The following is a 27562-nucleotide window of genomic DNA, read 5'->3' on the forward strand; positions in this document are numbered from 1 at the left end:
CCATTTTCTTAAGTCTTCATGGTTACAACTCACAGGGACCTTGGATATTTACTGTACTAAAATTCCCAGGGAGTGTTCTGCAAATTAATAGGTTCTGACTGCTTAGGCTAAGTTGTGCTCTTGTAGTTCAGTGGAAGACCACATATAGTTTGCAAGAGAAATGTTCCAGGTAAGCCTGGAGAATACTCCTTTCTGAAACCCTTGAGAATCATTGCCAATCAGCGTAGACAATATTATCCTAGATGGGCCAGTGGTTTGAATCACCATAAGGCTGCTTTCTTATGCCCTTAACATTTGAAAACATTAAGCAAGCATGGACTTAGCATGTTGTCTTACTCAGCTATAAATATGCAAAGGTGGAGGGGGAAAGACAACACTTTCTTACCAACAAGAAAAAGAGCAAGTTGTGTCGTGATCATTTGAAATGATAGGCAAGAAGTGATACAGCATGGCTTTCCATCTTCTTCTTACAGCAGGGATGAAGAGCTTCAGGCTGGGCGTCCATAAAGTCCCCCAACCAACGCCCCCACCCAGGGTCTTTCTATCTGGCCTTCCAGACCACATCCACCATGCAGGCTACACTCTTTCCCCAGGCCACCCCCCCCCCCCGCCTCTGCTTTCCACCCTTCTTGAGCATTTTGTCTGTCTGACATTAGTTCTTGAATCCTGACAAAATGCCTTGCTTGACAGGATGGAGAATAGAGAGGTGTTTGGCTCCTGGCATGTGGCCCTTGGGCTGAAAGGCAATGTGGCCCTCAGGCTGAAAAAAGTTGTTATTTCCTTTAAATAAAACAACAACAACAACAACAACAACAACAACAACAACAACAACAATCCAGTCATATCCTTGGGAGTCGAACAGAATCCATTCCAGAAGTCCGTTCGACTTCCAAAACGTTCGAAAACCAAAGTGTGGCTTCTGATTGGCTGCAGGAAGCTCCTGCAGCCAACCGGAATCCCCATCGGACATTCAGCTTCCAAAAATAGAACACTCACTTCCGGGTTTGTGGCGTTTGGGAGCCAAAATGTTCAAGAACTAAGCTGTTTGAAAACCAAGGAACAGCTGTAATCAAAATTTAAAGGTGCTCAGCACAAAAGCCCCTGGTCCTATTTATCTGTGATTTGGCAGGATTTATCTGTTCTAGAGGGCCTATCACACTTTGAACTTTCATTCACCTCTACCAAAAGGAAAATATTTTTGAGATTTTTTCTTAAAAATATAAAGCGGTATAGAAATGAAATGAAAAATAAAAATAAAAGATGCTGTAGCCATTGTTTGATTTCCCAGTAGTGAATGGGGGCCAGAAAGGGAGGAAGGAAGACAAAGATAATTCAGATCAAGTATCTGAAAATGTTTTCCAAAGCACCAAATGGGGGTCTGAGCCATATCTACTTACTACAGCTAAAGCTAAAATACATTACCATTTTTATGCTTCTTAATTTCAAATTTGATTATTGTTCACTAGTATTTCCTAATTTGTTAATTTCATCATACAGTAATGACTGTAAACTCATGATATTATTTATGGGGTGCAGGATGTATTTGTAAATAGGAATTTGAAAAATTTAACTAGTGGTTTTAATGGAACTGGAACCAGACCAGTGGCATTAAACAAGAATGACTCGCTTTGACCACATCTAGTTGACCACTGTGGGAAAAAGGATGCTGAAATAGATAGCTTTGGGAGCTAATTCAGCAGGGTTTTTCTTATGTTCCTATGACCCAGAAGATCATGAGTACAGGGAGGTTCACACAGAGCTCCTGTATCTGCAGAGTTCCCTTTTAATTTCCAAGGAGAATTTTCTTGTATAGAGGAGCATGCATGTAGTTCAGCTTTAGGATGCAACATTTTGTGCACATACTGGAACTTCCATATCTGTGACAAGTTTCTTGTTCAGACTGACAGTCACTTAGAAGCTCCATGACAATATCTGCATCTTAGGCAATCCCAGTTTTAGATCCTATAATTTTATCTGTTGGTTCACTTGAAACTAAGTTTTGTTGAACTCCATAGGGCTTAATCCCAAAGAAGCAGGAATAGAACTGCAACCACAATGTGAATTCTACAAAGGGGCTGAGTTCTCCTCTAAACTCCAAACACGAGAATGTTTGCATTGGGAAGTGTCAACCTTTAAAATTTCAACTTCACAAAGAACCAAACAAATAGAGCTTTCACTTCATTTCCCTTCAGCCCTGGTCTAGAAAAGATATGTCAGAGGAGAACCACCTTTGCAATAATATTTCCAAGACCCTTAATGGTAGCATATAACTGATATCTAGCACCATTAATGGATACATTTTTTAAATGCCCCATTCATACAGAGCGGCTCAATGAAAATATTATTCCATTAATGGTTTGCAACTGCAGTAGAGCTCCAGTGGCAGAAAATTGCTCACCAGGGATATGAAATTGCGCAGACAAGCCCACATGAAAAATGCAAGCTTACTCATTAAAATTGCTGTTATTTTAATATGTGCTTGCTGCTGTCACTCAGGTATTGGCATCCCACCTCAGCCCCCCATGCCAAACCTGCAAGGGAGGCCATGCACTTTTCTTGCAGCCTGAAGCTTTGGGGCTCAAGAGAATTTCTGAAGGTAGATTTATTGGAAGAGATCAGGTTACAGAATACCTCACTTTAGGCTTCCCCTTGAAATTAATGATGCTATTAGGGATACTGAGGCTCCTTATAGCTGTCATTTTAAATTATGGACCATTTTTGCTTTGATACAACACCATAAGAGCCTTTCTCTTTAAGAAGCAGTGGTATGGGAAGAAAGGTGTCTGATTCAAAACCCGAGAACAGTGTTCAAAAGGGCAGATATTTTCTTTTCCAAAAGATTAGACTTGACTGGAGTTAATAGCAACATATGTGTTTCTGTCCTCAGAGAATTCTGCCACTTTCTGAATCTAGTTCTGTAAGGCAACAGGAAGAGGATATCAAAACACCCACAGAGTGACTAGGAATAATGGTTAATTATCGTGTCATAGAGTGAGATACCTGCTTTAAAAGATTGTTAACCAATCTTTTCACCAATGGGAAACAGGACTGAACAGTAAGACCCTGTGGGCAACATCCTCCTTTCCTCTTCCTGCCAAAATGAGGAAAGCTGTTTCCATGGAAAGCAAAACAAGACGTGGAAAAAAAACAGGTATACACACAGAGGTTCTTGAAAGGAATGTTCGTCCACAGCGATTCAGAAAACCTTTGAAATCGCTGGTTTCTGGCAGGCCCCAACTTGGACTGTACTTATGTGGACTACTCAAAGGACAGGCAGACATGACACCGGTGGCAGTGCTAGCTAACAGACAAATGGTTTGTTTTTGGCCTGCATACCGGTATGTCCTTAATATGGTTGCCCAATCATCCTCAAGTCACAATGCTCCTGTGAGGTAGGTTAGGTTGTGAGACAGTGGCCGGCCAACAGTGAGCTTTGTCGCTGAGTAGGAGCACCCTGATCTTCTTGGTCCAAGTCCAACACTCTAACATCTCTACATTTCACTAGCTTAATCGTAAAGGCCAAACTACATGTTATGACAGATATGCGGTGGTGGTTGGAGAATGACATCTCCCTGTTCTCCTTGATATCTCCCCTTTCTCCTTGAAACATTTAATTCTATTTTTCCAAGGCATAATGTTGTTTCTTCCCCATCCACTCTCTCTCCGATACCGGCTGTCACTGGTGGGTGGGGAAGCAATGTCGTGTCTACAGACATGGAAACTATTGTGGCGAGTAAGAAAAAAAGGGTGAAGAGGCACAAGATGATAACATCACATCATGGGTAGCTGAAATAAATCACATGTTGGAGGGGGAGGAGAAAAGAGAAAATGCAATGCAAGGAATACTTGACATAACAATGTCATATCAAACTAAGAGATTAAAGGTTTCCCCCTGTATTTTGTTGTTCAGTCTGTCCTGGGCTCCACTCTTTCTGAATTCTAGTCTAGCTCTGAGAACTTAGTTTTTAGCTTCAGTTCATTTGCATCTCTTCCCACTATGCACGACCACCATAGTTTCAATTGTCCCAACCTCCCCTGCTCCAAGGCAGGTAGGAATCAGCAGCTCTTGACTCTTGTGGAGACAGTCACTGGGCAGATCCACCATTTTATTGCCAGACAGAAGTAAGAAAACACAGAGGCAGGGGGAGAAGATAGCTCAGATAACCTCTCCCTACTGGTTGCTGTACCCATCTAGATTCAGGGTAGTTGCTTGGTTGGTTGTCTCTGACTTCTCTCTGGCTTCCACAACTCCTCCTTATAAGCCATTGGGAGGAGTCTGAAAGCTTGCAGCATCTCACCAGCCCCATCTGCCGCCCATCTGAGCTGATTGCTGGTCAGGCTACTGTAGAGTAAGGAGTTGGTCTTGTGGCTCCTTCCTTGCATTTCCCACAACGAACTAACCAATGAATTACGAAAAGGAAGCTGTGGGAAATTCATATAAGAAGTCCTCCTATGTATTATGGTGAGAAGGGAAAAGCTTGATGGGAGTCTATGATAGCATGCTGTTTGCCTTTTAGCCTTCAACTTTGATGCAAGCTTCCATTTTCCATGCCTAAGAAAAAGAATTTGAAACCCAGCAAAATGGCTAATTTCTTTTGAAATATTCTGAGGGCCAACACCCATATTTTTAGAATTGTTCTTTGCGCTCATGCGTGCATGCGCACACACGCACACACACATATACAGGGTGAGTCCTTTAAAAGAGGCCCCATGGATACAGAGTATGCATGTTCCACGGGGCCTCTTTAAAAAAAAAAAAACTCACCCTGTATATAACATCTGTATCTGAAGAAGTGTGCATGCACACGAAAGCTCATACCGAGAACAAACTTAGTTGGTCTCTAAGTAAGGTGCTACTGGAAGGAATTTTTTATTTTATTTTGTTTTGACTATGGCAGACCAACACGGCTACCTACCTGGACCTGTATATAACAGGCAGTGTAATCACTACATACTGTATTCACTTGAATCTAATGCGCACCCTAATTTTTGTGATGTAATTTGGCCAAAAAAGGTGTGCATTACATTAGAGTAAATATATCATTTATATATAATATGCCACAAATGCAGATAAACATTTAAAGATACATGCCCATGAATTGTTGCATGGTCTTTATTGCCTTCTGGTTGCAGGTATAAGGGTTTTTTTGTTTTTTAAAAACAATTAATCACTTGAAATTATCTCCAAGATATTATTATTATTATTATTATTATTATTATTATTATTATTATTATTATTATTAGCATTACTACTACTACTACTACTACTACCGCCACCACTACTACTATTTTATTTGTTTATATCACACCTTTTTCATTGATAGGAACTCAAAAAAATTTCTGAAATAAAAGAAGCAGGTCTTCATAGTGAAAACTGATTACCGGTACATTCTTGCTGTCTTTCTCCCCCTCTTTCAGGATATCCATTTCTCAAAAATAACTATTAAAAGAGAAAAGGAAAAAAGTAAGCAAATGGTAGAAAACCTCTTCTTAGTGTTCCCAGTTGTGACCTACAAAAGTCCCATCTCTAATCTCTTGCAGGAGAAACTCATAGCTTTTTGTGATGTTTAGGGATTTACAGAGTTGGAGGCAGTGAAAGCATTTATTGCTCTAATGGCAGTACAAAAATTGTCTGTACTTTGAGAAGTTGTATGGCAAAATTGCTCCAAACAACTAATGCTCTGTCCCTCTGCACAATGAGCAATTAAAATGAAGTAAGCTGTAAAACTTGGGCAATCCATTTTAAAATAACTGTTTCATTTCCAAAATTGTTAAACTAACACGTATGAAATATATATTGGGTTGTATCCAGCAGCATCACTCAGATGATGGTAAGTCTTTTGTTGGCAGAATGGGGAGGGAAGCAAGTTTTGGCAATTTACCTTCCCCCCCAGCACCCTCATGCCCCTAAATCTGCTCTTTTTGGGGATCCTCTTTTTGGGAATTGTCAAAATTTAGAGAGGTGCAAAGGGAAGGGGAAATTGATGAAAATTGCTTCTCTCCCTAGTCTGCCAATGGAACCCTTACCACGTGCTGAGCAACACTGGTGGATGTTCAACCCATTTCTCCTTCAACAGTTGCTTTAATAAATAGCCAGGAGCCAAGTCTCATGACAACTAAGGATTAGGTATGGGAAAATCATTTTCCATTTACATCATGTTCTCATGTTTTCAGTCTAAAGTTCTGTTCTCCACATTTCCACATCAGTTTGAAATATTTCATTTAAAAGTCCTCTTGAAAATACACAAGCATTTTAGTACATCTAGCACTAATATACACAGGATGGTATGCAGTTTTCCTTAAGATGCACATTTTTGCAAAGCAATTTCTCCTAATAGAATTTTTTTTTTTGTTACATAGGTGTCACTAACACCTGGATTTTTATGCACATTTTCCCCCAGTTACATGTATTTCTGTACACATTACTTGGCTGAAGAACTGCATTCACATTCCTTGAAGTGTGAAATTCAAAGTTTGAAGGTGCTCCATTTCTCAGAATGGCTCAAACTAGGTAGATTCATCTTTAAATGTGGACTGAATCAGATTTCTCCCTCATTCCTACTGAGGATGCAATCCACAAAAGCACCTCTTGAAGACCTCTTTTTGGATATTCTGTTAGGTGGAATAACCTAAAATCCAGCATGTAAAATGTGGTAAATATCCCCTTTCAATAGGGATGGAGCCACCATTTACCTACATGCTAGTCCTCAAGGGAAAGCAGAAGATCCATTTATCTTGAGGATCCCTTACTTTTTTGAGCACGTGTGCATGTTACATATAACACTTTAAATATAACAGGATCTTGGCAACAAAAGGGAGCTTCCTTAATGGTTTTTATGATGAGTACACATTATCTGTTCAAGCTTAAGAAAGCAGGTGCAAGATTGGCATTTCTAATTCTGTTATGTAACAAAATCAATGCTTCATGGGCTCTCTTGGTGCCTATGGCTGCAATCCTACACCCACTTATCTAGGAGTAAGCTCCATTGCACTCAGTGGGACTTATTTCTAAGTAGATGCATATGGGATTGCACTGTCCATTACTAGGCTTTTTCATTATTATTTTTTAAAGAGACATGCTATGTAGAGTCTTTATCTATATGAATAATCGAGGCCTCTTTTGAAATACAGTTTGCTTAATAAGGTTTAATTTTTTTAATTTTCTGGTGGGGGAGGATGAAATCACAATGCTATTTCCACCCCATCACTTAAACACATACCATGATTTGCTGCTTTCTCTTGGTCAAGGGCTGATTCTGTAGCTCTGGAAAGTTCCCAAACAAATTAAGCTTCTTTATTGAAAGCAAATGGAGAAAGGGGGGAGGGGAAGAGCAGGAGGGAGCATCTCTTGCTGAGCAGAAGCTGCATAATTGGATTAAAATCTCTCTGTGTGTACAGTATGGGGATCTGAGGACCCCTGCTGCCCTTTTGATTCCTATGGAGATGGCAGGCAGAATGCAAGAGCATCGCTGATGGAAACGGGAGCCAGAGGTATGTAGCACAATGTGATTTGCCATCCAAAGCCTGAGGATTTACCCAGTCGCGGCTTCCCCCGAGGAATAGCAAGCGCCTTTCAGCAGCTGTGGAAGGGTGACCAGCAGTGCTCATTAGAAGCTGGTCTCTTCTGGTACTGAATGCAAATTAAGGAGCCGTGTTTGTGGTTCATTAGCAGTCAAGTGGTTTGTCCAAAATACATCTTGTAGTTTTAGGGGTGCGGGGAAGAGAAGATCCATGGCCTGAGATTCCTTATGCATTTCAAATCACTTGCCCCTGCTAGCCTTTGATCTCCCTGTAATTTAAAATAAATGTGGGCTTCACGTCCCTTTAAAGTTGCCAATCTTTTTTCTGTGTGAAGGATTTGTGACAACAAGCCAAAATGTTTTTATTTGTGTTTGTTTTAATTTAAATTGCCCAAAAGCTAGAAATTAAACAAACATGTGAGTCATCTAACTGGCAAAAAGTAACACATTAATATAAGATATTAATATAATATAAAATTTATAAAAATTATATATTCAACAATAAACTTGACCTATCAGTATTTATCATTATAGTTGCAAACTGTTCACCAATAAGACTTTTAAGGTTTCCCCCCTTAAAGGTCCAGAAGAAATTTAACGGGGTTTCATTGTCGGAATTGGGGGGTTGAAAGGCCAGCTGACTTAGCCCCAGCTGGAGCGTCTCCCCTCAGCCTTGCCGCTGCGGAGATCCATCGACCTCTACTCCGACATCCATCAGTGACTCAAGCTTGCAGGCTTGAGCACACTTTACTCAGCAGTGTAAACTGCACAACAGAAGAGGCTTGAGGCTGTAGACACATACTAAACTACACATTTAGTTTAAGTTCATAGAAATCTAGTGCAAAGTTTGCTTTGGACAGTTAAAAAAATAAAACCCACAGCCACATAGGCTCAAGATAGACAGAGGACTGATTAATGAGTTAATCAGGATCTTTTGGATAGTGGAGCAACTCCCATCAGCCCCAGTCAGACTGTGGTGCAACTCTATAATACCCTTTTTGAGATAAGGCAACCAGAACTGTCCACAGTGTTCCAAATATGGCCACATCATAGTTTTGTATAATGGCATTATGATATCAGGAGTTTTGTTTCCAATTCCTTTCCTAACAATCCCTAGCATGGAACTTGCTCTTTTCACTGCTTTTGCACGCTGGTTTGACATCTTCATCCAACTATTCACTACAAACCCAGGATGTCACTCCTCGTCAGTCATTGCCTGTTCATTCCGTATGAGCATATATGTGAAAATATTATTATTATTATTTTGCCACAACATGCATCACTTCACACTTACATTGGCCATTTTACTACCCATTCACTCAGTTTGGAAGGTTCTTCTGGATCTCTTTTTATTTTAATGACCGTGAAGAATTTACTATCATCAGCAAATGTGGCCACCTAACTCCTAACTCTAGATAATTTATCAATAAGTTAAAAAGCACAGGTCCCAAGACGAATCCTTGGCAAACTCGACTTTCTGCTTCTCTCCATTCAAACGACTGTCCATTTATTCCTACTCTTTGCTTCCTGTTACTTAACCAGTTCCTGATCCACAAGAGGACCTCTAAGCTTACCTCTTTGGTGATATACTTTGCTGAAAGCTTTTTCAAAACCCAAGTACAGAATACAGGTGGGTAGCCGTGTTGGTCTGCCATAGTCAAAACAAAATCGAAAATTCTTTCTAGTAGCACCTTAGAGACCAACTGAGTTTGTTCCTGGTATGAGCTTTCGTGTGCATGCACACTTCTTCAGATACAGAATCTGAAGAAGTGTGCATGCACACGAAAGCTCATACCAGGAACAAACTCAGTTGGTCTCTAAGGTGCTACTAGAAAGAATTTTCGATTTTGTTTCAAGTACAGAATGTCACCCAGATCACCTCTATCTATATGCTTGCTAACACTCTCAAATAGCTCTAATAGGTTTATGGGAACGGCCGTGCCCTTGCAGAAGCCATGTTGGTTTTGCTTTAGCAATGCTGTTTCTTTACGGTTGGCTATTTTATCTTTAACAATACCTTCCACCAGTTTTCAAAAAGGTAAAGGTACCCTTGACTGTTAGGTCAAGTCGCAGACGACTCTGGGGTTGTGCGCTCAGGATTAATATAACCAGTCTGTAATTTCCAGGATCCCACCCCTACTCCTGGATCCTGGGGGCAGGCAGGCAGGCAGGGGGAATGCAATGCTTTCTTATAAGAACAGCAATTTCACATCTTTGAGTTCTTTGACCTGGAGATTTGTCATTTTTTATTTTGTCTATTGGGCCTAGAACTCAGAGAATTTCAGAAACTGGGCACAATCCACCAAGTGCTGCCACTGAAGCATTATTTAAATGGCCTGATGTTACATGGAAACATTGCTGTGGGGATAACCAACTTCTGGGATAACCAGTAATTCTGGAGTGCCTGCTCCCACTGGTTATGATGGGTCCGCTGGTTATGAGGTTTAGCTGAAGGTCGTGAGAAGTTGTTCGTTACAAAGGTTTCTGAAGGTTTCTGAAGGTTCCGAAGAGGAAAGGATAAGCAGAGCAAAAAGGTGCGGCCAAAAGTGAAGAAGCGGCCAAATAAAAATAAAAATAAGAAATAAGAGACTGCAGTCAATGGTGGAGTTGCGCTCTCCCAACTGCTACTCTGTGCGTTGGTTTCTCTTTCGCTTTCTCTCTGTGCTTGTCTTGCATCACTTGTTCTCTCTTTGCTTGTCTCGCGCACTCTACACAACGCTACAGAGAGTAGGGGCCATTTATTGATAAACTGAACAACGTCATAGCATTAACATAAACCAATCATAACATTGCATTTGGCTGTGTTTCCGGGCGGGAAACTGCTTCCGGCCGTTACTAAAAGGCTTCCTGGCGCGCTTTGTTGCAAGCGCGGAGTGATCCAGGCAGCAGTTGCTAGCCGGATCTCCTTTTCTTCCGTGCATTGCGCGGAAGGTTTTTGTGAGGCAGAAAAGCGCGGGAAGTCCCAAAAACGTATTCCCACACATTGCGTTGGCGGATCTGGCCAACTTGCTTCAAATTGTCGCTGTAGCGATAGAAAACAGGCTGTGGTGGGTCCTAGTGGAAGTTACTGAATAGAAACAAGCTGTCAGAGGGATGGTTGGCTACTTGCATAGGATGCTTTTATTTTAATATGAATTAAGCATCTGGAGTCAAGCCAGAAGCAGACTGTGTCACCTTTTTGACACTGCAAGCCACTTGTGAATGGCTTTGTGTCATTGTTGCTGTTTCTCAGCTTCCCTTTCCCCCACCCCACCCCACCCCACCCGAATCACCATACACACACACACACACACACACACGTTCCTTGGTAATATATACTGTATGTGCTAAATAGGATTAGCACTTCCATAGTCTGTTGCAGGCTTCTTCTCTCCCCGCCCCCTCACACCCGCCAGCACACACTTCACCTGTCTTCCATCCTCAAGCCCCAGATCCTTCAGTGGCCTGACACAAGCCTTATGTAGAGTTTAGCTTTCTCACTGTAGGGCAGCTGGTAATGGGAGCTTGGCTGAAAAGAAGCCTTTCAGGCTCATTGCTTTGGAAGAATAGACGGGTGTCTGCTCTGCAGCTTTCCTTTTTTGATAGGAAGGGATAATCCCTTCCATAAGTCAGGGTTGTGTCAAAGCTGCAGAGAGAAAGAGAGATCAGGGAGCTCTCCCATGATACAGAAATAGACCAGCTTTCCAGCCTAGGACAATCTGGGTTTTTGACAGCTATACCACTTTGGGGTTGGCATTTATTACTGCCCAACTAATTTTAATTCTTCCTATTGAGGCTTGTTTCCCCACTCTCCCTCCCCCCAAGGCACACTAAAAATATCTTCTTGAAAAGTGTTTCTAGTTAAAAAAGAAAGGGAAAAGAAAATGAAATTTTGAATCCTAATCTATCTTTCTGGACAGAGTCGGCCTCCCTATATGTCTTATTTGTTCTCAGAACATCCGGAGGAGCAATCGATTCTCTTTTGGTTTTATTACTTATTTATAGCAAAATGTTGATGCTCTTACTAGCTAATTTAAGAATCTATTTTGCCCCCCCCCCATGAAATGGCCCTATGAATGTCATGCTGTGAGAGATAGAAAACAAAGATAAAGACGTTGGTAGCTGCTGGCTAGGTAGATAAATAGCCTTGTGATGTATGGTGTGTGGCATGTTCATTCAATGCATGGAACGGTGGGTTTGACCATTTAAAACATTGTTCAAAGGGTTTCATTCTCCCACTGCTTGCTACCCATCTCCATTCTCCAAGGGCAAGAGAATTCAAACAATTCAGCAGGGGCCAAAGTAGGTTGACAGTGGACACAGCTCTCTTGGTATTGGATACCAATACCTCTGGATGTTTCCTCCTGCCTTCAACTGCTTATAAACTGAAGACACTTGCAGAGAATTGATGACACCTGTGTCTTTCTCCACCATGTTCTGCCACTGAGATGGGTATCAGATTGCCTTATTCAAGTAAGGCTTTTGTAACTTTAGCAAAGCCTAGCTCATTAGTTTCATACCATTGATGGAAAATTAACAAAACTGCATGCAAGAAAGGGCAACATACATAAGTGTGCTGTGGATTTCTTGTTTCATGTGCTGTTAATTTTATCCTGTTAAAATTTCAGTAGCTCCTGGGTTACCTATTTAATACCGTATCTCACAAACCTAATAGGCTATTGCCTTCCACATAAAATGGTTAATGCTGAAATGTATTAATGAGTATAAAGAAATCCCAGGTCTTCCTCCATATATTGCTCTCGGAGCATTGTTTCAGCAAGAGTTTGGTTTGGAACTCTTGGGTAGCTGGTAGTGCATGTCAGGCTTGTAGCATAAAGGACTTTGTCAGGGCTGTCAATCTAAGACGGGCTCAAGCTTTAGTTAGAAATTTTGAGCAGTGGCCTTTGTCATTTCAGGAGTCCCTGCATCCATCCCTGCTGAGGATGGCTCCCTGCTAAGCTATGCTGGAGACTGAATTATCCATTTAAATACTGAAAGTCACTTCTTCAGAAGCTGAATGAAACTGATATAATGAATGAAACTTGTATTCTGGAAACCCATCTCCCGCCTGTCCCTTGTATGGTTTGTGTGCCTTCAATAAGTGTTTAACATGGAGAAGTTACAGATTTTTCATTATCATGGGGAAGACATTACCTGGTCAATTTGTGATGTGTTTGCAGGCTGAAATAAGAGTTTGGGAACTAAAGACTAGGGCTTGGGACCTAGAAGAATAGGCTTGGTGGAAGTCCATTGTCTTAGGGTTCCAGTAAGAAAGTCCCACTGAACGCAGTGAGACTTGATTGCCAGCAAACATGCGGAGAGTCAGGCTGTTATGTTATGTTCCAGTCAAATTACCTTCTGTTAAAAGTAAAAATCAACATTACGATGGACAGGGCTTTCGCTATTAATTATTAGAATCTTAACATATACAAACATGTTTTCAGCAGCCATTTCATTTATGTATATGCAACTGGTGTGTATGAAAGAAACTTCTCCCAAATGCAGAAGTGGGGCACCAAGATGGGGTCAATTCAAACATGTATCGTTCAGAAACCCTGTACAGTACATGAAACAGGACAGTAGATCTCTGTGTTGCCCCTTTTCTGTCTTTTGCACTGTAGTTTATTAAATTTATATTATGTGCTTTCTTTCAAAAGGAATAATACTTTTCTATCAAGCAGAAGAAAGATCATAGAAGTCTGGGACATTGCACACATGCAATATAAAGCCCTTTCCACATTTGAATCACATGCTCATGCTTTTGGAGGCATATATGTTTATTGTTGTTCAATCACATGACCAGTCTTTGAAGGTAGCAGGTGTATAATCTGACCCATACACATTTGCCCAAGCCCCTGACTGAGCTTAGTTATCAGTCCAGATCCTAATCCAATATGTACTCCACACTGGATCACAATGTCTGCATTGTTAATAATCTGTTAAACTATGCTTTCACGGGAAACAAAATAAATAACATCATATGAGCTTATAGATCACAAGGAGGTTAAGATTTTTCCATTAAACCTTGGGAATGCAAGGGTATTAATTCTTCACTTAAATCTAAGCATCTATAATTTGTTTAGAATACTGTATTATTTGATAGGTCTTGTTTTATTTGCAGACAAATGGAGAAGGACAATCATCATTACTTGGTCATATATTTAAAAGACCCTTGTGGTCATTATGCTTTGGTCAAGTTAGTATACTCCTAAGTGATCTATGGAAAATGAATAGTGATGCCTGCTTCCTTAAAAAAAAAAAAACTAAAAAAACCAACATCTCTGAGTTATTATTCTAGAACTATATGAAATTCATGTGTATCCAATATTTAATCTGCCAGTTTCTCAAAAACTAATTGGTATGTAGCAGAATAATGCAAACCAGCCAACATTCTGTTTTGTACTTGGAAATATGGAATAAGCAAGGCCTATGTTTGAGAAAGGGTGGGAGTGGGAAAATCTTGGATCCTCTCAGCCAAGGGGGTTGGCATGCCAAGATGATCACTGTCAGCAATGCTCCTGGAAGATTTCTTGCCCCATTGTTGTGGGATGTGATTAAATTACACCATTTTCATTTTTTCCATCCCTCACTCTCACCACTTAAAATGGTTTGTCCCATGCAATCAAGCATGATCTTCAAGTTTCAGTTTGACTTTAAAAAAACAAAAAACCCAAAAACTCTTAAATCAATAAAAGTATTTTGTGGGATGGGGATAAAGGGAAGAAATTAAATGGGGATCTATAGTAATTCACTTAAATTTTTCTGTAGAATCCAGCAGAGTTTTACTGCAAATAGGCCACAATGAAATTCATACCATATCTCTGAATTGGGTGCAACCCCCCCCCATCTTTTTCTCTTCGTGTATATGTGGAAAGTACCATGATGTTAGTTCCATCTGTCCATAGATGAGTTTGGAAGGCTGCATTGAAAAAGTGCTGTAGAGAAACAGGGTGAATGGGAGGACAAGACCATCTCTGCTCTCTGCAAAACACTACAAGAAAACCAAATAAAACTGACCACAGATTTTGTACTTTCAGCTGAAAATGGGTCAGGAAAGGATCCTGTGGGACCTTGGCTAGCATAGCTTCACCCTGCCTCAAAGCACTCTATTTTGGTACCAGCTACTACCAGACAAGATGACTGCTGGTGCTAGCTTCCTACCTCCTCAGGCAGAGGTTGTGCCTCCATCACAGAGAACAGCGGAGAGGGACCCACAGTTTGTCCTAACACGCATACACCTCCAGCCATCAACTTTGGGGTGGGGTTCGGATTACTTCCAGAGCTGCACTCTTTATTTAGACTTTTAAAAATTCAAAACATAAATTAATTCCTGCTATTGCTTCCACATTGTTGCCTTCCTCTAGTCAGTGGCGTAGGAAGGGCAGGGCGCCCCGGTTCCAGGGGAGGGGGGTGACACTTCCCGGCCCCTCCCGCCACTCCTCCGCCACCTGGCACCCCGTCCATGCTTCTTTATGGATGGCCGGGGCAGCCCCACAAGCCGCCGCTCGCTTGCCAGCAAGCAGCGGGAGCAGCAGCTTGGCCTGAATGCACTACGTATGCCCGGAAATTCTGGGCATGCATAGTGCAGCCGACATGTGTCGTGACGTCACGATGCACACAGCGTGACGACCCACCCCCATGGGGGTGCCTCCGCTCCGCCGCCCCGGGCTGCGGAGAGGCTTCCTCCACCACTGCATCTAGTATTACACTGATCCAGTTTTTCTTGTTTTTGTTTTTTAAATTGCGCCCTTCTATCACAAAGCTCAGGGCAGGTAGGTTAGCATACCTTCCAGGGTTTCCCTTATGAAAATAGGGACATCTTAGTCCATATCAACAACAATACTTTTATCATTTATACCCACCCTGGTAGCTCTGCTCTGCTCTCTGCCAAACCTAAGCTTACAAGGCAGCGATGGAAAGGATTTTTCTTTATTTCAACTAATGACTGGGTGGCCAAGCGCACTGTGCAGTAAAGAGCCAGCAGAGCAAGACCAGTTAAAAATGAACAGTCAAAATACAGTAGCATAATAATGATTCCTAACAAAAAGTCTGTGTACTTAAAGCTATGGTTTTCCCAGTAGTAATGTACAGAAGTGAGAGCTGGACCATAAAGAAGACTGATCACCGAAGAATTGATGCTTTTGAATTATGGTGCTGGAGGAGACTCTTGAGAGTCCCATGGACTGCAAAAAGATCAAACTTATCCATTCTTAAAGAAATCAGCCCCGAGTGCTCACTAGAAGGACAGATCCTGAAGTTGAGGCTCCAGTACTTTGGCCACCTCATGAGAAGAGAAGACTCCCTGGAAAAGACCCTGATGTTGGGAAAGATGGAGGGCACAAGGAGAAGGGGACGACAGAGGATGAGATGGTTGGACAGTGTTCTTGAAGCTACTAACATGAGTTTGGCCAAACTGCGAGAGGCAGTGAAGGATAGGCGTGCCTGGCGTGCTCTGGTCCATGGGGTCACGAAGAGTCGGACACGACTGAACGACTGAACAACAACAAAAACAACAAGGAGTGCAGAGGGGAAGGAGAGGGAGTGAACACGACTGAACGACTGAACAACAACAACAACAACAAAATAAAATTAAACAATTAACCATTCAACCAGCATGCTAATTCAACTAGTAAGCATAAAGCCAACCATAAAGTCAAGTAAAAAATATCCAGTAACTTCACATCCAAAAGTAGCCTCAGAGTTGTCATTAGTACCTAGCAACACCCACTACCCTCCAGTCTTTTATGTCTCAACCCCAAAGGGTTCATGAGTTCTTCTGGAACCACCTTCATTATGAATGTTATTGAAATTGGAGGAGGGTGGGGAAAGGCAAGTGGGATCAGCCATCCCCTAATGCTGAATGCATGGCTGGCAGGAGTGTATGGAGATAGCGCCAGCCCACATGGACCCATTACCATATTTTTCCGTGTATAACACGCCCCCGTGCACAAGACGGCCCCTATTTTGGGGGACTCCAGATTAAGAAAATGGGGGAAGATTGCCCAGAGTTGTTGAGCTTTTTATGGGGGGATTGCCAAAAATCACTCACCTGCCAATTTTAAACATTCTTTTTAAATAAAAAAAACCTCGTTTTATACACGGAAAAGTATGGTAATCAGTTGCAGGGCAATTTTACAAAATTAAAACATCAACACCAATAGCACCAGTTAATAAAAACCACCAGTAGATTAAAAAACACAGAGCAATTCGCAATATTTTAATGTGTAGGATAGTTAGTCTGAGTGCTGCTTACCTTGCATGTTTAGACCACCCCCCAGAAATAAATTCACACATGACTCAGATATTTGGTTTGGTTTTTGGCAGAATTTAGCCCACAACTTTATTGATTATAATCAAGTGAGTGGTTGCATAGGCTCTGGTTCGACTAGCTCCCTGCACCTTGCAGGCAGCGCTGACCCAGAGGTCCATCGTAGGTCAGCCAAGGGTGAACACCAGGGACAGCGGAAAGCGGGAACCACACTAGTCAGCCAGCCTGATGCCCCCCGGACTCGGGCACGGGCACAACCCCTCTCAGGGTTGACCAAACCATTGAGTCCCTGGATTTCTTTACCGGAATACCCTTCACATAGGGATGGCGAGAGCGTTCTTCCACCCCTATCACTTGAACCAGAACCTATCCACAACCTTACAAGTTGTTGTTTTTTAAATAAGAATTTATTGGTATTTCCACATAAAAAATAACAAATAAAAAACAACAAATAAAAACAATCATTCAACATATAAAACAAATACAACAAACAATACTAATAACAATAAAATAAAAACTGATACATACCTCAACCACACAGGAACACAGGAATCTATTAATTATATTCTTATTTCAAATCTTATTTGGGGGGACTTCCCCCATTCTCTCTTCTGCGTTCTATTTCTGATCTACTTTAGTAACTTTGTAACTAATTTAACAATCATTCACCATACTTCTTAATCTTCAAATAAACATCTTATACAACTTATATCATTCAACTTATTATTATCACATAAAATCATATTTCAAATCTTAACTTCTTACATCCTTTTTTCTCTTAACTTAGTAAAACTATTGCTGTTATTACTTCTAATTCCTACCTTAAAGATATTATAATCAAAACATTATCATAAAAAACCTAAATATTTCTTCCCTTCTCCAAATTGCTTGTTTCCCTCTGACGTCGGAGTACCATGGTTAGCCTTCCTAATAAATCTCATAAGTTCCTTTACCCCACCCCCTCCTCACCATCCTCCCTCTTCCCATCTTGATCTCCCACCAGTCTCCCCCCCAGCATATTCCCAGTCCAAATCTTTCTTCCCTCACACCAATTTCTTCTTTCAAGATGTAACATTTTCCTTGTTCCAGAATGTCACCTTTTCCTTGGTACCTAAAGACCAGAACATTGTTACCAAGTATCTTTGCTGAACTCTTCCAAACAATTTGTACATTGTCTCCAAATGGCTCTAATCCATTCTTCAAATCCAATTTTACATCCCAGAGTTGATGTTCCTGCATTTCTGGGCTCTCACCCCAGAAAGCCGTTATAAAGTCATTGTCATCAGCCTCAGACCTCTCACGTCCACGAGACCCTTCTTCTTGTTGAACCTGTGTCTTCTCTGCTTCAGATGATATCTCTGGAAGATGATTCTCTCTAATTGTATCTCTAAATGTGTCTGTGATTTCTCTAGTTGTTATTTTAAGTTCCTCAGCAAAGTTCTTGAAGGCACTTCGAATCCCAGAAAATGTTTCAGTGACACTCTGTTGCAAAAGTTCCAATTGCAGTAAGATTTTTTTCTGGCCTGATGACATTGCTGGGTCTGGAAGAGCCGTGGGAGCCAGACAAAGATAAGCAGGAGTGGGCAAGAAATAACAAAGTCTCAGTACTTTTCCATCCTCATTGGTCAGATTTCAGCTGCCATTTCCCCCCTTCCATCAGAGGGTAAACTTTCTTTCACTATAATCCTCTGTTAATCAAAGGAAATAATTCAAAATTCTCAGTCCCGTCCCAAAAAGGGATTTCTTAAGCAGTCAGAATCAGAATCAACGTAAAACTTCAAAGCAATCCAATATAGCAACAGCCAAATCCGGTGTTACTTTGATCTTGCCGCAAAGGAGAGAAATGGACTTCCTCTTTTTAAGTCTCTCTCCGTAAGCCAATTAGTCCAAATTAGGTCCAAATTACAGTCCTTACTTACAGTTCTCTTCTTTTTCCAGCCGAATTTAGGAAGAACGGAGTGCTCTCCGCTGGCGGCCGGCTGCCGCTTGGTTTCCCCCGGTTGGGGACAGCTTCCTCAGCTCCGCGCCGGAGCCCGTTCACTCGAGCCTCCCTTTTACAAGGGAAGCTCGAGAACGGGACGGCACAAATGAGCCAGCACGAAAGCCCCAGCCACGGGACGCTCTTCCCGTGGGTTACCGGAGCCCGCAGCATGGTTGCGGGGCTCCTACCTTCGGGGGAACCGGAGCTGTCTCGGAGCCGAAACAGTTCCCAACCACCAGCAATGGCGCTTGCGCCGGAAGTCATTACAAGTTGTGACGATTTGCTACTTGGCAGGCGAAACCCCAAGTGGCAACAGCCAATCAGCCAAGTGGGGAAAATACCTGCTGTGCCCCCGTCCCAATGACAGGTGACACACGACGGCATAGCAAGGTCAAGCACAAGCCCTAAATATAGCGAAAGGTGGGCGGTTGTTCCAATGCACTAGCTCCAAGAGTAAGCTCAGGCGCACGTGCATGATCTTAAATGGGTCCCTCGATGTCCTTTACTTGCATCCCATTGGCCTGATTGCTCCCAGCATCGAGGGACCTACCAATAGGGTGTTGTGGCTATCCAAACGATCCCACCCACAACACAGGGTCTGGTTGTCAGGTCGCACCACAACACGTGCCCTCTGTGAGGGAGGACCCGATCTGTGAGTGGCACTTCACTGCCTCCTCTCTCTCTCATGCACACACACACATATAAATGTTGTTAGAGTAATTTTTTTATTTTTATTTTACTTAATAATAATAATAATGAATTTATTTATTTTGGGCTTATTTATTTTGTTGTGGCCATTTTTTCCTCATGATCTGGAAGTTTTATTTTAATTTGAATAAAAGGCATGTGATAATTTCATGTCAAGGGACTGCATTTTCCTGTGCTTGCAATCAATATTCCAATCTAGAAACGTTTGTTTTAAAGCGAAACTGTCGGTTTCTTCTGCTTGTGCATGAAAAATTGTCACCGGCGGAGTGGCTGCCTGCTTAGAAGCGGTGAGCTTGAGGTAATTAGCTGGCAGAGTGCAGCTAGAGATCCACTGCAGGCAGCTGGTCCATGGGACTGAATGTCAGACCCTGTTTATCATCTACACTGCTAGGCCCAATTTGGCACCAGTGGTGGCGGCTACTCAGGGGAAAAGACTAGGCCTGAGCCAGCATGGATGATTAATTATCTTTCACATAAGCAGTGGTCCTCTGAGGTCAGAAATGAGGCCTCGGGGCAGTGAATATATGTAGTTTCCTTTATTGTGCCTGAGTTTTGTGGTTGCTTAAAGGAAATCAGTATTATTAGTCTCCTGCAGTTTGGCTAACCCTTGTGCTTAAGAAAAGACTAGAAGAACTGAATTCCTTTGGGGGGGGGGTAGGAATTCTGGGACAATGTTTGTGTGTGTGTCAAATGTAAAATCGACATATCCATATCTAGCTAGCTAGCTAGCTACTGAGAGGTTTAGAATTTGAAGGCCATTTTCAGCTGACTAGGCCTATGTTCAGAAAGCGCTATTATGTGCTTGCAACAGTTCCCTCCTCTCCCGCCCTGCTTTGACACATACGTATCCTTCTCTCAAGCACTGCCAAGTACTCCATTACAAGTGGCTTTATAGATTCAGAGGACCACTATTATCCTCTTCAAAACGTGGCACATGTGGAGGGAAGGGAAAGTAGCAGGAAGCACTCTGATTCGGGGCAACTACCATTAATTCTACGTCTCATCTCCATCCTGCAAACTTAATGCCCTCAATGTCAGGCTTCTTGACAGAGGATAGATGAGGCCGCACTTTTGCCTTCTGAAAATGCAATACTTTAATAACCTCATTGTGACCCTACACAACGTTCAGCCTATCTAGGCTTAGCTGCATGTGGAAATGCATGCATGAGCAGGTGCCGCAAGCAGCTGTTGAGAGCTTCCATTGAACTCACAGAGAGAAAGGCCAGTGTACAATCTCACCCTTTTCTATCCCCACATTGATTCCCAGTTACACCACGTGAATAGAACTTCCGGCTTATAGCCAATGCAGCACTAAGTAAGCATTCTATCAGTGCAAGGATTCTCTCTTGTGCAACAGGTCTCCGCCCCACTTCTCCCCTCATGCACACTCCGTACCCAGTGGCATAGCAAGGTCATGTGGTACCCGGTACGGAAAATTTCTTGCCACCCCCCTACACACATTGAAATTTGGTTTGACTTTATTTCAAAAAAAATTGCGCAGCCAGAGTTGTTGAGCTGTTTTTGCAGAGATCGTGCCTACCTGCCACCCTACAGCTGAGGGTGAGCCGGTGGGTGTACCGTTTGGGCAGCAGGAAGCCTGCGCGTGCCAAAGCCACAGCATGTCTCACAGACGTTCAGTGCCGCACAGCATTTTGTCACCCCTCCCCCCAGAGGTGACACCCGGGGTAGACCGCACCCACCTTGCTCTGCCTCTGTCCACAGCCTCTCCAGAACTGGGTGTAGAATCCTTGCCATACCTTTGCTTTCGCCAGAAAGTTCACTGGCCCTGAGCTTTTCAGCCTGGGAATGTGTATGCAGCTGCCATTGGATAGATGGACCATGGATTAATTTATTCACAATCTTACATTACTTTACAATATGAAATATCACGGGATTTCAAAAATTTGGGAAGTTTCACTTTTTGTTCTGGATGTGTTCCCCCGTCCCTTGCCCCCTGCTGCTGCTGGACTCCAACTCCCATCAGCCCCAGCCAGCATGGCCAATGGTCAGGGATGATCTGGGAGTTGTAATCCCTCCAGCACCATGCTAGAGGGACATAGGTTAGTTGCAATTGTTCATCAGTTGTAGTCACTAATGCATTCCAGGCATGAGCCCTGTGGCTCTGAAAACCAGTCCTGAAGCTCGGCTTCTACGGTACAGTGCTGGGTGCACTTTAGAAAGCAACTTTGCAGTAGGCTACTTCAGAATGACCCTTTATTTCCTAGCAAATGGTCCTTACAACAACAGTATTCATTGATTTCAGCAGGGCTAATGTCAGCCAATTGCCTGACGAGGTGGTAGTTTCCGCCCAAAGTTTACTTATCTCCCTCTCTTTTCTTTCTTTCTTTCTTTTTTAAAATACTTGTTTTTCCTGTCATTCTGTATCAAAGCAAGAAAATACTTGCAAGTCGGTGCAAAGAAAAACAAAGGAGCCACTCCATGAATAGGGCACGTGCATCTGAAAGGAAATGCAGGACTGCTGGTGTGGCTCTACAGAATCATTTCCACTCAATAATAGTAAAAGAGAGAGAGAACCTTTCACAGGAAGATCTGTGACCTTGGCTCTCCAGAACTGGTTAACCTGTTGTGTATATTTCACAGATGAATTCTGCCCCACGATTTCTACTTTGCTCTACCCTGTGACAGAGAGATACGCGCAGCATCTGCTGTTCATATTCCTTCCCAGGCTCCAAAAGCCAATCTCGTGGTGCCAAGGGAAGCAGTAAAGAAGAAAAGAAAAGAAATTATGCAAAAGAGCTGAGAACAGATTTACTTTCCCAGCTGCTCTTCTCCCACCCTAATCAAGGGCCTGCCTGAGAAAAGCCTGTCTAGATTGCATTTTTGTCAACTGGATATTTTCTGAGCATAGCCCACCGATCTTTGGAATTTTCCACATTTGGGAAGCCTGCAGCAGCTCATAATGAATCGCTTTTTAAGAGTCTAAGAGTCAATCTTTAAAGCATCTCAGAGGCAGTTCTAGGACTCACCACTTGCTCCCCTGCTCTCCCTGTGTCCTGGGCTGATGCAGTTTGCGATCAGCAGAAGAGAGGCTGAGCTGCACTGCTTCTCGACATAAAGGAGGCTGGCTCCTTTTAAAATTTTCCTGACTCCCTTTAAAATTATTTTATTCTCCTTTTCTTTCCCTTTTTTGTCTCCGTAACAGCACATGTTTAGCACCATTTCATCTTGACGTTGGGGAATACCCATCAGGTGTGAGTGATCGTGGAATTTTGTTGGGGGTGGGATTTGTACAGGCTGCAATATTGAAAGCATTTACTCGCGATTGATTCACTGGATTACTTGAGAATAAGGGGGCAGCCAGAGCAACATTCATGTGTTGCATTTAAATAAACAGAACTTGGTTTGTTTTTTTTTAAACCATAATTCCAGGGTGGTTCTCACATTCCCTTGACATACCTCCAGAATAGAGAACAAACCACATCAGCTCTGGAGCTGTCTTAGCTTATTATTCTCCCATTGGAGTAAATGAGCAGGAAGCTATACTTTTAAATAATGATAAAGAGGACCCCATAAAACAGGAGAAAACAAAGGGAAAAACCATGAGTTCCACCTTCCACCCTGGCAGCATGAGCATGATAGGGTGTAGGGAAAGGATGTTCACCCACTGTTGGTTCTTCCACCATGCTTTTGTAGATCTGTAATTATCTAAAACCTTGTGTGACAAAAAGAGATGTGCAGTAAAGAGATCATGGGATATGTGTCATGGTAGCAAGTTGTGCAGAAAATTGTCCATCACATGTACACTACAGCCATAGGCTGGCACAAAGTAAGGCATGTTTTGCCCACTGAAATCAATGATTAATTTCTGTATTACACTGTGGCTGTGTGTGCACCATGCATTCAAAGGACATACAACCCAGGAACTGCAGTTTATCTGTCACAGAGCTCCAATCTCCAGCACCCTTAACCAACTACAATTTCCAGGTTTCTTTGTGAGGGGGGATGTTTTTTTAAATGCACTTTAAAAATGTATCGTGTATATGTAGCCTGTGTTGTAAGTGTTACAATTGCCAAACAAACACCGGTATCCCCATTTCAGTTCCTATTTTGTAGTTTAACTCTTGAAGCCAGAGGAACACAAGAAGCTGCCTTATACCAGGCTAGACTGTTTGTACCTAGGGGATCTACTCTGACTGGCGATGGCTTCCCAGGGCCTAAGGCAGAGATCAGTCACATCAGCAGCTACACTAGGGTCCTTCTGTGTGCAAGGGGATGAAACCTGGCCCTTCCCTTTGTCGCGGATTGCTCCACGGCATTGTAGCAGAGAAGTGCAAAAGACACAGGTTCTTTAGTGCAGTATTCTTTTATTGTGAGCTATATACACACAGACAGTTCATACAAAGACAAGTAGGACAACTTCACTATCACTCTCTCTGACTCCACTCTACACCACCACACCCTGTTTAACAGGTTCCCCTTTAATACAAAACATCTGCCGGCACACTCTTGCTGAGTCACTCTGACACAGTAAGGTTTGCAGGTCTATTGCATCAGCTTCTTTTACTTTACAAGCAAGCTCAAGACTGTAGACTTACTAGGCTACACAACATTCTATGTATCCCAACACCCTTGTGCTGGGTTGCGATTTTGTGAAATGATGTGGCCTTATTTTTAACCAATTCCGTTTGCATGCATTTGATAAAACATCAGGAATGCTGAATGGGCACTTGGAAGAGTAAATAAAGTAATTATTTTGTTTTGTTTATTAAATTATCATGCAGCCCATGATATAAAGTTATTTGGGTGGCTTACAATAAAAAAAACTAAGAAAACAATTTGGAAAAAATAAAGACACAAAAACATAAAATCCAGAGCCACAAAAATGCAACTGAAACACAGCTGGGCACACACACACACACATACCAAAGTTAAAACACAGATTTTAGTGACATGTTAGCTTTTTTACAATCTGATGCTTCAGTCAGGCTACTTCTGCCAGTAGAGATCAGCTCTAGCAATAGTTGTGCTATTATTTATCCATGTTCCATTAGCATGTGTGGAAGGCAAGAGAGGCTTAGTGTCATTTTGAATTGGTCATCTCAGATTTTAGAAAAGTGGGATATGCTGGCATACTCAGGAGTGGAAAGTGTCAGGAGCAGTGAGTGGTATGGGAATTCAACAGGAACCAGTTTGTTTTGTGAGTTCAGTGTGCACATTCGGAGCTTGTTTTAAATTGTAGTTTTCCAGTCAATCTTTAAAAAACAACAGGGCACAATAAAATGAAACTTTCTTGTGGTTTGTGCAGTTTTTAGTCTATTTTTAATCAGTGGAATCTTTTCAGTCATTGCTACCCAGTTAATCTTAAAGCTAGAAAATGCATATCATTCTCTTTAGCAACAAAAGGAAATGGAAAAAGTTAAAGGTTAAAGTTCCTAGCACAATATTTCATATGGTTATTTATTGAAGTCTTAGTCCTTGAAGAAGTGGATGCAATTATTATGCCTACCTGCGTTTGCTGTTTTCATTCAATAGCATTGGTTCTATTTCCAAATGGTTGGGCAATCTTCCCCAACCTGGTGCCCTCCAGATGTTTTGGACTAGAACTCCCATCAGCCCCAGCCAGCAAAGGCAGTGGCCAGGAATGTTGGGAGTTGTGGCCCAAAACATGTGAAGGGCATCAGCTTTGGGAAGTTTATACTAGGGCAGTAGCACTCTATGTCCCCATGCTCCGCCCAACATTTTTTTAATGACAACATCAGTAGTCATGTCATTCCATGGGAGGGAGTGCTGCACCTCTAACAATACTGTCACAATTTTCTAGCAAACCAGAACTTCCAAAATAATTAATGGAGTCTGAAAGGAGAATTTTCTTTCTTTCTGGATTTCCCACAGAAATCAGAAATGAGCAATGAGCAACAAACTCTGGCAGTGGCAGCTGTGTGTCAATTAATCTGGCAAACTAGTTTGCATACTATTGTCATAGTTAATGTAGTTTAGATTGAAGAACGTCTGCTGGTTAAAGGACACACATACATACACATAATGAAATTACTGAAACTATTCCCTAGAGAAGCATTATTTCATGGAGAGAAGCCTTTAGCTTTATTGTGATGTCACCTTTAGTCACATCACTGCAGTGCTGAGTCAGTGCTTTAGCGAAGTCATCATTTTTCAATTGGTGGTGGTCATGTGTCCCACCTGTTCAGCAGCTAGTACGAGCATGATAGTAAGGACAGTTTATATCTAGTATAGGGAACATATCCTAAGTGACTAACTGTGGATTTTGACCCCATGCCAGGGTCCTATCCAAGTCTATTAGAGCTGTCTTCCAATATCTGAAGGATTGTCACGTGGAAGATGGAGCTTCCATGTGAATATATTTTCTGCTTCTCCAGAGGTTAGGACCCATAACATTGGATTCAAATTGCAGGAAAGGAAATTGAACATTAGAAAGAACATGCTGATGGTAAAAACTGTTCAACAGTGGAATGGACTGTCTCGAAAGGTGGTGGACTCCCCTTCAATGGAGATTTTTAAGCAGAGGTTGGATGGCCATCTGCCAGAGATTGCAGGGGGTTGCGCTAGATGAGTCTTGGGGTCCTTTCCACTCTATGATTCTATGAAAAACCACCACAGCATTTTGCTGATAGAGCATAAAAATCTGATGCTTTCCGTAAATGTCCTTCCATTTGACTGAATGCCACCCAGGACACATGCTGATAGCAGAGGAGTCTGCTTCGTTGTGTACATTTTTTATTAAGCTAACAGCTGATGAATTTTAGCAGACAGTGTTTAGGGAGAGCTGCAATTACAGCTGCGATGCTGACACAAAGTTCACCTACTTTTGAAAACAAGCTTGGAAGGGTTTGGAAGCTAATGAGCTGCAGCTCAAGGGGTGAACTTGCCTTCCCTTCTTTAGGTGGATTTCATCTGAGAGCATCTCATGGCCTTCTGCTTTTCCTCTTTGCTCTCCAGTGACTCACCGTGTTGACATTTGCCTTCACCTCTCCAGGACTCATTCCTATTAGCTCCAGTTGGAAAGCTGTCAACAGTTTCCATCTGTTTTCTCAACATTAAAAGTACAGATTTCTCCTTCCCCTCCCCTTCAAACAAATTTTTCCCTTGGAACAAATGAGTATAGATGAGAAAAACTTTCATTCCATTCAATGTAAATCTTCACATTTATGCTATACATGCACTATGGGGAATGTAAGGTAAGGAAAGACAATGCTTTGCAGCACTTTGCCTCCATTATCCTCAAAGCAATCCCTTTCAGAAATGTCACTATACATATTCCCATTTTGGGGATGGTAAGAAAAAAACAACTGAGATTGACTTTCCTAAGGCTATACACTGAGAGAGATATGGCAATTTTGCTTCAAAGATATCACTTTACTGTAGGAAAATTGCATGTACACCACCATAACAAGTGATAAACACATACCTATCTTTTCCACTGTGTGTAAATACTATGAAGTAAATGCATTGCACTTCAATGAATGCAGGCTGTGGACGCACTATTTTTTCTTCACCAGAGCATTCTCTTTGTAGGGCAATCATTGTGTGTTAAGTGGTCTCCCAGTCCTTGGTTAAACTGATTTATAAAACCCATGTCATGTTTCTCAGCTCTGGCTCGAACCCTCCCTCTGTTCACTGGGATCACACTGGTTCTCAGAAAGTACTTGCTTGCAGTTTTATTTTATGTCTTTGAAATCATGTATCCTAGGAAAAGTATGGCTCTGTCATCTTGGCACTGTGCTACTAAGTTATTTTTGAATCATACTCTCCTTAGCAGATTTGCGCATATATATGTATGCACAATATTATATTCACACACATCACCAGTGCAAGAATTGACAGAAAGCAAGCAAGGGCAGAACACAATTGTGTTTTGTCCTAGTTCACATATCTTGATAACAGCTTGCTTGTTAGTTAGGATCTCCTTCCCTCAACCTCTGTCAAAGTGATGGAAGGTGACAAGGATATATATATATATATATTAAAACAAAGGTCCATTTTGATTTTGAGGTGCCAAGCTGAACCTGCTGCTCAGTCAGTGACTACTACTACTGTATTTTGACCTTCAGATTGAGTGGATTTGATAGGAGCATTACAGAGAGGAGCATAAATATAGAACATTCATGA

At 42.0% G+C, this 27562-nt stretch overlaps 1 long non-coding RNA gene across 1 annotated transcript in view; it reads left to right on the forward strand.

The window, feature by feature from the left end:
* The window catches only part of LOC117042926, a 136979-nt gene extending 124411 nt beyond the window's left edge, over positions 1–12568 (forward strand). The window contains exon 3 of the long non-coding RNA XR_004426115.1: positions 12416–12568. This is a non-coding gene — a long non-coding RNA (uncharacterized LOC117042926). The remainder of the gene's footprint in view (positions 1–12415) is intronic.
* Positions 12569–27562: the final 14994 nt, after the last annotated feature.

This window comes from Lacerta agilis, chromosome 2, assembly GCF_009819535.1.
Source record: "Lacerta agilis isolate rLacAgi1 chromosome 2, rLacAgi1.pri, whole genome shotgun sequence".
NCBI lineage: Eukaryota > Metazoa > Chordata > Lepidosauria > Squamata > Lacertidae > Lacerta > Lacerta agilis.